At 38.7% G+C, this 13,297-nt stretch overlaps 1 long non-coding RNA gene across 2 annotated transcripts in view; it reads left to right on the forward strand.

Moving 5' to 3' along the window:
* Window positions 1–7,896, forward strand: part of LOC128249681 (uncharacterized) — a 68,012-nt gene extending 60,116 nt beyond the window's left edge. For both annotated transcript variants that reach the window (XR_016244555.1, XR_008265795.2), the window contains one exon: window positions 7,353–7,896. This is a non-coding gene — a long non-coding RNA (uncharacterized LOC128249681). The remainder of the gene's footprint in view (window positions 1–7,352) is intronic.
* Window positions 7,897–13,297: the final 5,401 nt, after the last annotated feature.

The raw sequence follows: 13,297 nt of genomic DNA on the forward strand, positions 1-13,297 counted from the left end.
TTGCTATCAAAATACTCTTTCTTGTCGCGGACATTCAGGAACCTCTGAATTTGTCCGACAAATCTGATTCATCCGAAGATAGGTCACTGTTATTTTTTTTTCTCTCAAAAAACTCAATCTCCAGTTCAAATATTGAAAAAAAAAAACATCGTATTTAAGTATGAATGGTTTTATCACGCATTATCTTGCTTCGAGATTTCGATGATGTAACGGTTTATTTTTAGAACATTATTGGGGAAGGTATGAGATCGAGAGTAGGCAGTATATAACTCCTATGAAATGTATTGAGTACCCTTTTTTGTCGTTTGTCCACTCACTCGTGTGTGTGTAGGAGCAGACTTCACCATGATCGGAACTATCGGAACAGACAGAGCATTGGTTTCAAATTCTGGCACAAAGCCAGCAAGTTCGGCGAAGAATTTAACTCGATTACATCGACTCCAGTGATCAACTGGGACTTATTTTATCGACACCGAAAGAATGAAAAACAAAGTAGGTAGGTAGGTAGGTAGGTAGGTAGGTAGGTAGGTAGGTAGGTAGGTAGATAGGTGGGCAGGTGGGTAGGTAGGCAGGTGGGAAGGTATATATATATATATAGAGAGAGAGAGAGAGAGAGAGAATTGGATACAGAAACGGCTGTAGGAACAAATAAATATTTCATTTTTAAAATCTTTTATATTCACAAGACATTTTCCTTCAGCACAAGCCCTTAACCCGCCCACCCCACTCACTCCCCCCCCCCTATCTCTTAAAAGTCTTGAAATTAAATAAGAATTTATTCTATGGGTTCATATATAAACATCCATTTTTAACCATTACATGGACACACCGTTAGATTGAGTGTTAAACCATGTTTAACACTAATGTTTGTTATACATACATACATACATATATACATATATATATATATATATATATATATATATATATATATATATATATATATGAAACAAATAGTATATATATATATATATATATATATATATATATACACACACACACATATATATGTAAGTACATGTAAGTATATAGGTGTGTGTATGTATATATATGTAACTTATGTATATAACATACACACACACATACGCTCATACAAATGCGTAGATAACGTATATGTATGCATAGATATGTGTGTGTGTGTGTATGTGTGTGTGTGTGTGTAATAAATATACTTGAATAACGTACAGAGACGCAGACATGCGCGCGCGCCTCGCTGTATAAACACCATTACAGCATGTTTGAGAAATCTACAAAGAACATTTTTTAATGTTCCAAATATTTATGAATCTTGAAATACGCTTTTCTTCGTGTATTTCATTTGATTTTTCATTGATGTGGTTGTCGCTGCTTCTTCTTCTTCTTCTTCTTCTTCTGACGACGACGACGACGACGACGACGACGATGATGATGATGATGAAGATGATGATGGCAGTAGTGGTGGCGGTGCTACCGTTATTGCTGTTATTGTTTTCGTTTGAGTTTTACATATATTTTATTAAACTTCATAGGCGCAGGCGTAACTGAGTGGTAAGAAGCTTGCTTTCCAAACACATGGTTCTAGGTTCAGTCCCACTGCGCGGCATTTGGGCAAGTGTCTTCTACTATAACTTCTGGTTGACCAAAGCCTTGTGAGTGGATTTGGTAGAGAGAAGCTGAAAGAAGCCTGTCGTGTGCGTGTGTGTATATATATATAATTTTTAAAAAAGTAGAAAAAAACACCAACGCGAGGACGTGATACATGCAAAGTATTAATAAGACGCTCAGGGAAGGAAAGAAAAGGTGTTTTATGTTTCGAGCAAAGCGTCTTCTTCAGAAACAGGAGACAGAGGAAAGTCCAAAAGAAAAGGAAGACGGAGAGAAAAATCACCTACAATCCATATGTTACGGTGTTGGTGTGTTTACGTTCCCATAATCCAGCGATTCGGCAAAAGAGATCGATAGAATAAGTACCAGGTTTTGAAAAACAAAATAATTACAAGAGTCGATTCATTCAACTGAAATTTCTTTAAAGGCAGTGCCCCAGCATGGCCGCAGTCTAATGACTGAACCAAGTGAAAGATAAACGGTATAAGATATCAGTTACTGCACTCTATCCTTCCCAGGGTCACTTGTCTTGGTGACCAGCTTAATCCATCCATCCGTTCAAAATGAAATGGCTGCCATAAGTGGGGAGACACATATGAAGATTGTAAACCTGGAGAAGAGTAAAAAAAGAAAAATACACGAACTACGAAGTTTCAATACTGATGCTGATCAGACTATGGAAGTGAGGTAGTGAGTTCGATTCCCGGACCGGTCTGTGTGTTGTGTTCTTGAGCAAGACACTTTATTTCACGTTGCTCCAGTTCACTCAGTTGTAGAAATGAGTTGCGACGTCACTGGTACCAAGCTGTATCGGCCCCTTTGCCTTTCCCTTGGATAACATCAGTGGCATGGAGAAGGGGTAGCTGGTATGCATGGGCGACTGCTGGTCTTCCATCAACAACCTTCCCCGAACTTGTGCCTCGGAGGGTAACTTTCTAGATGCAATCCCATGGTCATTCATAACCGAAGGGGGTCTTTAGCCTTTTTGATTCCGCTCCTGATGTATCACATCAACTTTGCCTTTCATCCCGTCGGACTCGATAAAATAGGCACCAGTCATATACTGGGGATCGACAATAATCGACTTACCCTCTTCCCTCAAAATTACTGACCTCGTGCCAGAATTAGAAAGAACTGTTATTGTTGTTGTTGCTACTGTTGCGGTTACATTCTTCCACTCCGTTCTCAACCACTCCTAACATTAGCTTTTCCTTCAACGTGTGTGTGTGTGTGTGTATCTCTGTACATGTATGTGTATATATATATGTGTGTGTCAGTGTATGGATGCAGGTACGTGTGTGTGTAAGACAGAGAGGAATTCCGCCAAATTTCAGGTAAGTAAAACAGGTTAACATATGGATGTCGGTGAGTGTACATATGTACATGTATATGCATGTTTGTGTGTGGACGCGTACGTGTGTGTGGGTGTGTGTGTGTGTGTGTGCACGCACGTATGCATGCGTTTGGAATTTACGTGTGAGTTTCGTGGTGCATATATGTGCATATGAGCATGTGACTACATTAGTATCTTCGTGTGTGTATGTTTATGTATGTATATATCAATGTATACATGCATAAATGTATGTGTGTATTTATGTGTGTGTGTGTGTGAGCATGTACGTATGCATGTGTGTATGTGTCTGTGTGATTATCTATGTGTATATGTGTGTGTGCATGTATGTATGTATGTATGTATATATGTGTGTGTATATATATTTGTATATATAAGTGTATGTACGTACGTACGTACGTATGTATGTGTGTGTACGTGTGTGTGTGTATGTGGCCATAAATCATGTTGTATATAAATGTATGTATGTGATTATGTATACCTGTGCAGGTGCGTGCAGGTGTGTGTAGGTAATCTCAAGGTAAACATAACACTAAACAATGATACCTTTTATCAACCATACGTTTGAACATAATACCTTTCTTTCTTTCAATGCCTCCATCCACCTCTCTCTCTCTCTCTCTCTCTCTCTCTCTCTCTCCAACCACCCCCACATACGCATTTAATTACACCCCCAGAGTTAATTGTCATGGAAAGCCGAAAGCCAACAGGATGCTCTTTCTTCACAAAGCGTCTTAATTTTATTCTTGTAAGGCACACTTTTGCTTTTCCTTCCTCGCATTTTCGTATATCCTTCGAAGTAATAACACCAATGACCTTTGACACACATTGATATCGATGACCAACTTCATGGTCAACACTGCAGCGTTTGTTGTAAACAATTAGTAAGTGGAATGTGAGATGTAGGATTGAAAACCAATCCATTTCCTATTGAGATTTTAACGTCTTAAGAAAAGAGAGTTCCATTTTTCATAGCACCCCGTATCTACAGCAGAACACTCTGTCTCGTCACTCATTAATCTAGTCCCTGCAGTCCACACTAAAAAAACTATACTTTCGTCATTCATTAATCAGTCCCTACAGTTCACTCTACTAAACACCACTTTCGTCACTCATTAATCGAGCACCTGCAGGTCACACTACAAAGCTCCAGTTTCCTCATTCTTTAATCTAATCACTGCAGTTCACACGACAAAACTTCATATCTATCATTCATTAATCTAGTCCCTGCACTCCACACTACAAAACTCCACTTACTTCATTCATTAATCTAGTACCTGCAGTCCACACTACAAAACTTCATCTTCCTCACTCATTAACCAAGAACCTACTGTTTGCACAACAACGTTCTACCTTCTTCACTCAAGAATAACACATAACTATATTCTCCATGAAAGTATGACGCCGAGTGGTGGTGGTGGTGGTCCTTGTCTGTCCTTGTTTGTCCCCTCTATGTTTAGCCCCTTGTGGGCAATAAAGAAATAAGAAACGTTAGCACGCCGGGCGAAATGCTTAGCGGTGTTTCGTCCGTCTTTACGTTTTGAGTTCAAATTCCGCCGAGGTCGGTTTTGTCTTTCATCCTTTCGGGGTCGATAAATTAAGTACCAGTTGCGTACTGGGGTCGATCTAATCGACTGGCCCCCTCCACCAGAATTTCGAGCCTCGTACCTAGAGCAGGAAAGAATATTTTCTCTCGTTAGAGTGTGGGGTGACATTGAAAGAAAGAAAGGTATTATGTTCTGCGAGCTGACAGAATCGTTAACACCCAGGGTAGCAAGAATGTTTAACGTCTTACGTACTGAGGTCAATTTTGCTTTTCATCCTTTGGGATTGATAAATATAGTTCCGGGTGATCACTGGGGCTTTCCGTTCTGAGTTCAAATTCCGCCGAGATCGACTTTGCGTTTCATCGTTTCGGAGTCAATAAATTAAGTACTAGTTGCACATTGGGTCAGTGTAATCGACTCACCCAATTCCCCCAGAACCATAGGCCTTGTGCTTATAGTAGAATGGATTATCAAGATTATTATGAAATTGGTAATTTCAAGAAAATATCTTTGGAGAGTTTAATGGCTTCCAAATGAGAAGATAGTTCCCGGAAATCCAATAGAAAATACGTCTTGTTTATTTGTTTATTTTTAACGAAAGGAGATAATACCTTTTACTGAATAAGATGGAAAATAACGAAGATAATCCCTTTTTTGTTGTTGTTTGGCATTTATGTCTTATTTATTTAGTTATTCTGCTTTGTTTTGTTTTAAGTTCTTGTCAGATATAAATATTAAACAAAAAAGAAAAAAACTGCTGATAAAAATGTCAATGGTTTCATTGGAAAAGAATGTTTTAAATGTCAATATATTCACCAAAGTTGAGTTAATGCGTCTTGGTTAGCGAATTGGAAATTAAAACAGTTGAACGGTAAAACGCTTAAAGGCAACAGTAACAATACTAAGAGAAAAAAATGGAAGCTTTTCACACGTACACGTACCTTCCATATGTTCGGAGCTTCCATATATTCAAATATTCATACCTTGCATGTCTTATACTTCTTTAAATAAATAGGCTGCGGTCATGCTGGGGCACCGCCTTGAAGAATTTTAGTTGAACGAATCGATCCCAGTGCTTTTTAAAGCGTGGTACTTATTCTATCGGTCTGTCTTGCCGAACCGCTATGTTACAGGGATAGTGTTACAGACCAACACCGGTTATCAAGCGGTAGTGGGGGACAAACACAAAGGCACACACACACACACACACACACACACACATATATATATATATATATATATATATATATATATATATATATATATATATATACGATGGGCTTCTGTCAGTTTCCGTCTACCAAATCCACTCACAAAATTTTGGTCGGCCCGAGGCTATGCTAGAAGATACTTGCCCACGTATCGCACAGTGGGATTGAACCTGGAATCGTGTGGTTGGGAAGCAAACTTCTTACCACACAGCCACACTTGCGCCTATATATCAAAAATATTTCTTTAAAAAAATATCCGTATAAGCGCATGCGCAGCTGTGTGAGTAAGAAGTTTGCTTCTCAACCATGATACCTTGTGTTTAGCGCTATTGTGTGACACCTTGGGCAAGTACCTTCTAAAAGCCCCAGGTCGACCAAAGAATTGTGAGTGGATTTGGTGAACGGAAACTGAAAGAAGCCCGTCGTATATATGTATATTTGTGTGTGTGTGTGTGTGTGTGTAAATGTTTGCGTGTGGTGTCTATTTATGTCCGTGTTTGTCCCGTCACATTTCTTGATAACCTGTGTTACGTCCCCGTAACTTAGCGGTTGGGTAAAAGACTCCGATAGACTAAGTCACACACTTAAGAAAAAAATACTGTTGTCAATTAATTCGACTAAAACCCTTCAAGGCGGTGCCCCAGCATGGCTGCAGTCCAATGACTGAAACAAGTAAAATATACCTTCCATATATCTTCTCTACATTCATCAATATCAGAATGAGTCCTTTCTACCCTCTCGAGCACATTTGGTCAGCAATTTGACAAAATGGCTTCTGTTGGCTACAGTTTTCTCTGCATCTGGTCATGTGATATTGGCCTCTCTCATGTCAGTCACGAGTGTTCTGCGTCATATTGTTTTCTGTCTTCTTCTCTTTCATTTTCTCTCAAGTGGTATCCATTTCAAAGCTGTTTTAAAACAGCATTGTTCTGGTAGCTGGAGTATATGGCCTGCTAGCTTTATATTCATACCTTACATATAAAAAATATTCACGTCTTCCATACATTGCTATCTTCCATATCTTCATGCCTTCCATACATTCATACCTTCCATCTTTCATACCTTCCATATATACTGTCCTCCCATATATTCATATCACATTAATGTCGTCTTTGCCGTTCATCCTTCTGGGGTCGATAAATAAAGTCCAAGACTAGAGCAGTCTAGAATCGTGAAAGCGTATTCCTTGCGCTATTGTTCCAATCCCACTATGGTTAATTGACTTAATTCAGAGCCCGATTTAACACTATCGCCTGGCCTTTGGGCTACTTAAACGGAGTCCACTCTTTTGCAAGAATTCGAACCGGGCCTCTGATCTGAGAAACCCTAAATGCTTCCTTCCAAACAATCTTGGAATCCTTGTAAAGCATCATGGCAACTGCCTTTCCTCCTGAGAAAAAATGGCTCTTAAAATCCTTTTGTTATAATGTTTCAGTTCAAATGCACTGCCTTTGTTCCACAACGAAGAATTTAGTAAAATGATTTTGTTATCATTAAACTAGTTTTGCAATATAAATTAACGTGAAATTTTGACTGAAGGTTTTAATTTAGATCACTTTAAACCTTTTGTTACCATATTTCTGCCGAAATACACTGTCTTTGTTTAAATTAATTTGAAAATAATGAAGAATTAAGTAAAATAATTCTGTCTTAATTCAGATGGTGGTTGTAACATAAATACACAAGAAAGTTTGATGGAATGTTTTAACTGAAATCACTCCAAATCGGGAAGATTGTGCTATAGGACCAAAGGCAGTCTCGAGATGTGTACCAAAAGAACCCACATTTTTACACTGAGCTACAAAAATGGCTTCATGCTTCTTCAAAAAGAAATCCCTGTATTGTATTCATGTCGAGGAAAGAATGGCCGTAAGGGGATATAATTTCAAGATTAGGTTCGAAGAATATTAAAGGATGAGGAGTGGCAAAACACAATGAAAGGAAACATCTGAATGCGATCTTGAATAGAGATTTATCAGAAACAAAAACCTTCGCCTCTTACCCCGACCTCGTCCATACAATAATTTCCTTCCCGGCTGCTGGCTCCACTTAACAGACGACCTCAATCGCTGAATCACACATTGCTTTTTCCGCTTCTTTCATTGAACTTGCTAAAACCATTGTTCTCTGGTTTTTAAAACATCTGCTCAAACAATCGATAGATGTTTTAGGAATTAAAAGTGAAAATAAAAATTCCTATAATTTTTCTTATCTTTTCCGTTCATAATTAAATGGCAAATTTCAAGCCATCTTTCGAGTTTGCTTCTTTTAATGCTTTTCTTCTTTGCTTCTCTCTTTTTATCTTTTGCTTGTTTCAGTCATTGGACTGCGGCCATGCTAGGGTTTAAAGCCGAACAAATTGACTTCACTACTTATTTTTTTAAAGTCAGGTTACTTATTCTATCGGACGCCTTTGCCCAAACGCTAGTGGACAAGGATGTAAAGTAACCAACACCGGTTGTCAAGCAGTGTTAGAAGACAAACACACACACACACACACAAACATACACACATGCATACACACACATACATAGACATACAGGCACGCACATACAAACATACACACATACATACACGTATACATAAAATACATACATACATACAAGCCAAAACGAAGGTTAGCATGGCAATGATGCTAAAATTTGAAGGCGGCGAGCTGGTAGAAACGTTAGCAAGCCGGGCGAAATGCTTAGCGGTATTTCGTCTGTCTTTACGTTCTGAGTTCAAATTCCGCCGAGGTCGACTTTGCCTTTCATCCTTTCGGGGTCGATAAATTAAGTACCAGTTGCGTACTGGGTCGATCTAATCGACTGCCACCCTCCCCAAAAATTTCGTGTCTTGTGCCTCTAGACACAATGATGCTAACATTTGGCATAAAGTGTAAACTGTCTTCGACACTTGATCTTTAGGTCATGTCACGTTTCGAAGATTACAATCCAAGAACAGACGATAGCTTCTAAAATGCCAGTTAAACGAAAGAAATGGTGCGGCCCTTGAAGCCCTAAAAGAATGACCGAAAATGTGGATTATACCGCATTTATGTGGATTGTATTACAAGCGATCGACAACTTTTCTTCTTTTATTTGTTTCAGTCACCTGACTGCGGTCATGCTGGAGCAGCGTACTTAGTCGAGCAAATCAACCCTCAGGACTTATTCTGTCGGTCTCTTTTGCGGAACCGCTAGGTTATGGGGACGTAAACACCAACGTCGGTTGTCAAGCGATGTTGGGGGCGGGGGGACAAACACAGACACACAAACATATACACACACATGCATAAGTATATATACATATATATATATATGTATATATATATATATATATATCTATATATATATATATATATATATATATATATATATATATATATATATACGACTGGCTTCTTTCAGTTCCCCTCTACCAAATCCACTCACAAGGCTTTGGTCGGCCCGAGGCTATAGTAGAAGACACTTGCCCAAGGTGCCACGCAGTGGGACTGAACCCGGAGCCATTTGGTTGGTAAGCAAGGGAAAGAAAGAGAGAGAGAGAGAGAGAGAGAGAGAGAGAGAGAGAGAGAGATAGAGAGACAGACAGACAGACAGACAGACAGACAGACAGACAGACAGACAGACAGACAGACAGACAGACAGACAGGCAGGCAGATGAATAGATAGATAGGTTGATAGAGAGAGAAACAGATAGACAGACAGACAGACACAGACGGGCAAAGAGACAGACAGACAGACAGATAGATAGATAGATAGATAGATAGATAGATAGAAACGTGCGTATTGGATAGTTCTATGAGAGAGACAGACAGACAGACAGAGACAGAGAGAGCTGTGCCAGTAGAAAAACTAGGTCACCGAGATCGATGCATGATGCGCGTTACACTTTGACAATAATGCCTGAACGTCACATTCCTCAAATTGCGCGCGTGCCGCAAAGGCGTGCAAGGATAACACACTGTTACATATATACACACTGTTACGCACGCCCATGCTGTTGTATCACTCATAGTTATACTGCGGTATATACACATACCATTACATTTACGCATGCTGTTACATATACATAGAGTATTACATATGCAGTTGGTGTATATCCGTAAATTGTTACATACAAGCATGCATATATATATATATATATATATATATATATATATATATATATATATATATATATATATACATACAGGCGCAGTGTGGTAAGTAGCTTGCTTACCAACCACATGGTCCTGGGTTCAGTCCCACTGCCTGGCACCTTGGGCAAATGTCTTCTGCTATGCTATAGCCTCAGGCCGATTAAAGCCTTGTGAGTGGATTTGGTAGACGGAAACTGGAAGAAGCCCGTCGTATATGTATGTGCATATGTTTGTGTGTCTGTGTTTGTCCCCCCCCCCCCACCACCACCACCACCACCATCGCTTGACAACCGATGCTGGTGTGTTTACGTCCACGTAACTTAGCGGTTCGGCAAAACAGTCCGATAGAATAAGTACTAGGCGTCTGGGGTCGATTTGCTCGACTAAAGGCGCTGCTCCAGCATGGCCGCAGTCAAAATGACTGAAACAAATATATATACACTTATTTACATACACACATACCTACACATACACACATAGTGTTAGATATATATACATACTACTATATACATACAGGCTATTTTATATTAGTACGTACAGTACATAGTATTACATATACATACATTATCATTACGTTCAGAGTTCAATTTCCACTGAGGTCGACTTTGCCTTTCATCCTTTCGGGGTCGATAAATTAAGTACCAGTTGCGTACTGAGGTCGATCTAATCGACTGGCCCTTTCCCCCAAAATTTCGGGCCTTGTGCCAACAGTAGAAAGGAATATTCACATGGCTTCCAGCCAGCTGACTTTTTCCCAGTTATAACTTTAATTTTTACGTTCTCCAATGACTATTCACTAATACATTAAGCTGTTCCTGAAAAAAAAAGGAGACATAGAAAAAGTCGTCAAATTTAGTCCGAACGCACTGTACATACATGAGTACAGGAAGATAGATAGATAGATAGATAGATAGATAGATAGATAGATAGATAGATAGATAGATAGTTTTTACAACCACGTGATTTCAAGCTCAATCCCGCTGCGTAGCATTCTGAGCAAGTCTTTCTATTATCGCTCTGGACTGGCCAATGCCTTGTGAGTGAATTTGAGAAATGGAAACTGTGTGGAAGCCCTTTGTATGTATGAGACGAACACCAGTTTTTCTATGTGATCGGCTCGAAGAATTGTTGAAATATTTCTCAACATGAAACCAATGGTAGCCTTAATACACAAATGAAGTATCTTTATCCACCAATGCGGTGTTGAACACTCGTTCGCATTGTTCGATATATATATATATATATATATATATATATATATATATATATATATATAGAAGATTTGGAGGTGATATACAGGAATTATATATTAGAAAAAATAATAAGGTACTCAGATATCTGGATGGTTGTACATTTACAGATTTTTAATAATATGGCACATGTTTTTATAAATTAGCGCTTGCATCTATTCTTGTAGATTCTTCAGATTTAATTTACTAGAATCTACAAGAATAGATGCAAGCGCTAATTTATAAAAACATGTGCCATATTAATAAAAATCTGTAAATGTACAACCATCCAGATATCTGAGTACCTTATTATTTTTTCTAATATATATATACATACAGGAGTGGCTATGTGGTAAGTAGCTTGCTTACCAACCACATGGTTCCGGGTTCAGTCCTACTGCGTGGCACCTTGGGCAAGTGTCTTCTACTATAGCCTCGGGCCGACCAAAGCCTTGTGAATGGATTTGGTAGGCGGAAACTGAAAGAAGCCCGTCGTATATATGTATATATGTGTGTGTGTGTGTGTGTGTGTGTGTGTTTGTGTGTCTGTGTTTGTCCCCCCAACATCGCTTGACAACCGATGCTGGTGTGTTTACGTCTCCGTAACATAGCGGTTCGGCAAAAGAGACCGATAGAATAAGTACTAGGCTTACAAAGAATAAGTCCTGGGGGTCGATTTGCTTGACTAAAGGCGGTGCTCCAGCATGGCTGCAGTCAAATGACTGAAACAAGTTAAAGAGTATATATATATATTACACACACACACTCAGATATACATATACCAAGTCTTGTACGAAAATCTTTCGGTTCTGTACATGGAATCCAGCCTACCGTACATAAAACACACATTTTTCAGGTATCAGAGCACTCTTATACATCTATGTATTTATTTGTGCAAGAACAAACGAAAGAAAGAAAGGAAGAAAGAAGGAAATGAAATGAAATAAAAACACGGTGTGTAATTCTTGTAAAATTAGAAACTGCTGTGTGGGTGTTGATATAGCACAAGGGGAAAAAAATGCTGTAGTGTTGAACAAACAGGTAAGACGAACGTTTAAGATAACGACTGCTGCTGCTGCTGCTGCTTATAATGATGATGACGATGGTGGTGATGATGAGGCTGATTGCGGTGGTGATGGCTGTGATAGTTGTGGTGTTGCTGCGAAGACGGTAGTGGGGAAACATCATAAAAAGCGCGCCAAAAACTATCACGCTACACCCAACGTGACATTTTGTTTACAACAATAGTTTGAAGGAGGAAAAGTTGGAGGTGGAAATTGGTGTAAGTTTTGATGGAATTGGGTAGAAGTCAGGAAATGTTGGTAAGTACTTATACACACACACACACACACGTAGTGGGGGTATATATAAAGTTATACATACATATATATATATATATATATATATATATATATATATATATAAACACGTTTATATTAGCACACAAATATAATCACTTATATCAACTTATATGCGCATGTCTGTATGTGTGTACATATTATATATATATATATATATATATATATATAGATATATATATATATACGAGAGAGAGAGAGAGAGAGAGAGAGAGAGAGAGAGAGAGAGAGAGAGAGATACATATATACCGATGTATTTAGATAGATAGATAGATAGATAGATCAGTTGCAGGATTCGTAAACATACACACATATCTATATGTGTGTGTGTGTGTGTTCGCAGAAGATCGTACGTGCGTGAGCCGACGTGTGGGTGTATCATGTGAGTGTGTTTGTGTGTGTGTGAAAGCAAAGGAAGGTGGGAGTAAGTGTTAGGATGAGGAAACAGAGAGAACGAAAGACAAATAAAAGCAGGGAGAAAGAGAGAGAGTGAGAAGCAAGGAGGCAGAGTGATGGATATATCCGATATGGAAGGTAAATGTTGAGGGGAGGGGAAAAGAAGGAAAGAAATTAGAAATGAGGTGAAAATATGTAACGGTATTAGAGAGACGGGAGAGAAAGATAGACAGATAGATAGATAGATAGATAGATAGATAGATAGATAGATAGATAGACAGACAAATAGACAGACAGTCTGACAGACGGTAAATGCCACAGTTCGGAAGCAGACCAACAAATGCATGGATAAATGAGACTTGGCGTTGTTAAATCGGAAATAAGTTTATTGCTTATTTTTCTCTACTGTTTTAGTCCTGTTTAAAAGATACAATCTTTGGTTTTTATTTTCTTATCAGCAATAAAAACTCCCTCGTTTTTTTCACTAACCCCAAG

The sequence above is a fragment of the Octopus bimaculoides genome, chromosome 16, assembly GCF_046866305.1.
Source record: "Octopus bimaculoides isolate indiv1 chromosome 16, ASM4686630v1, whole genome shotgun sequence".
Classification (NCBI taxonomy): domain Eukaryota; kingdom Metazoa; phylum Mollusca; class Cephalopoda; order Octopoda; family Octopodidae; genus Octopus; species Octopus bimaculoides.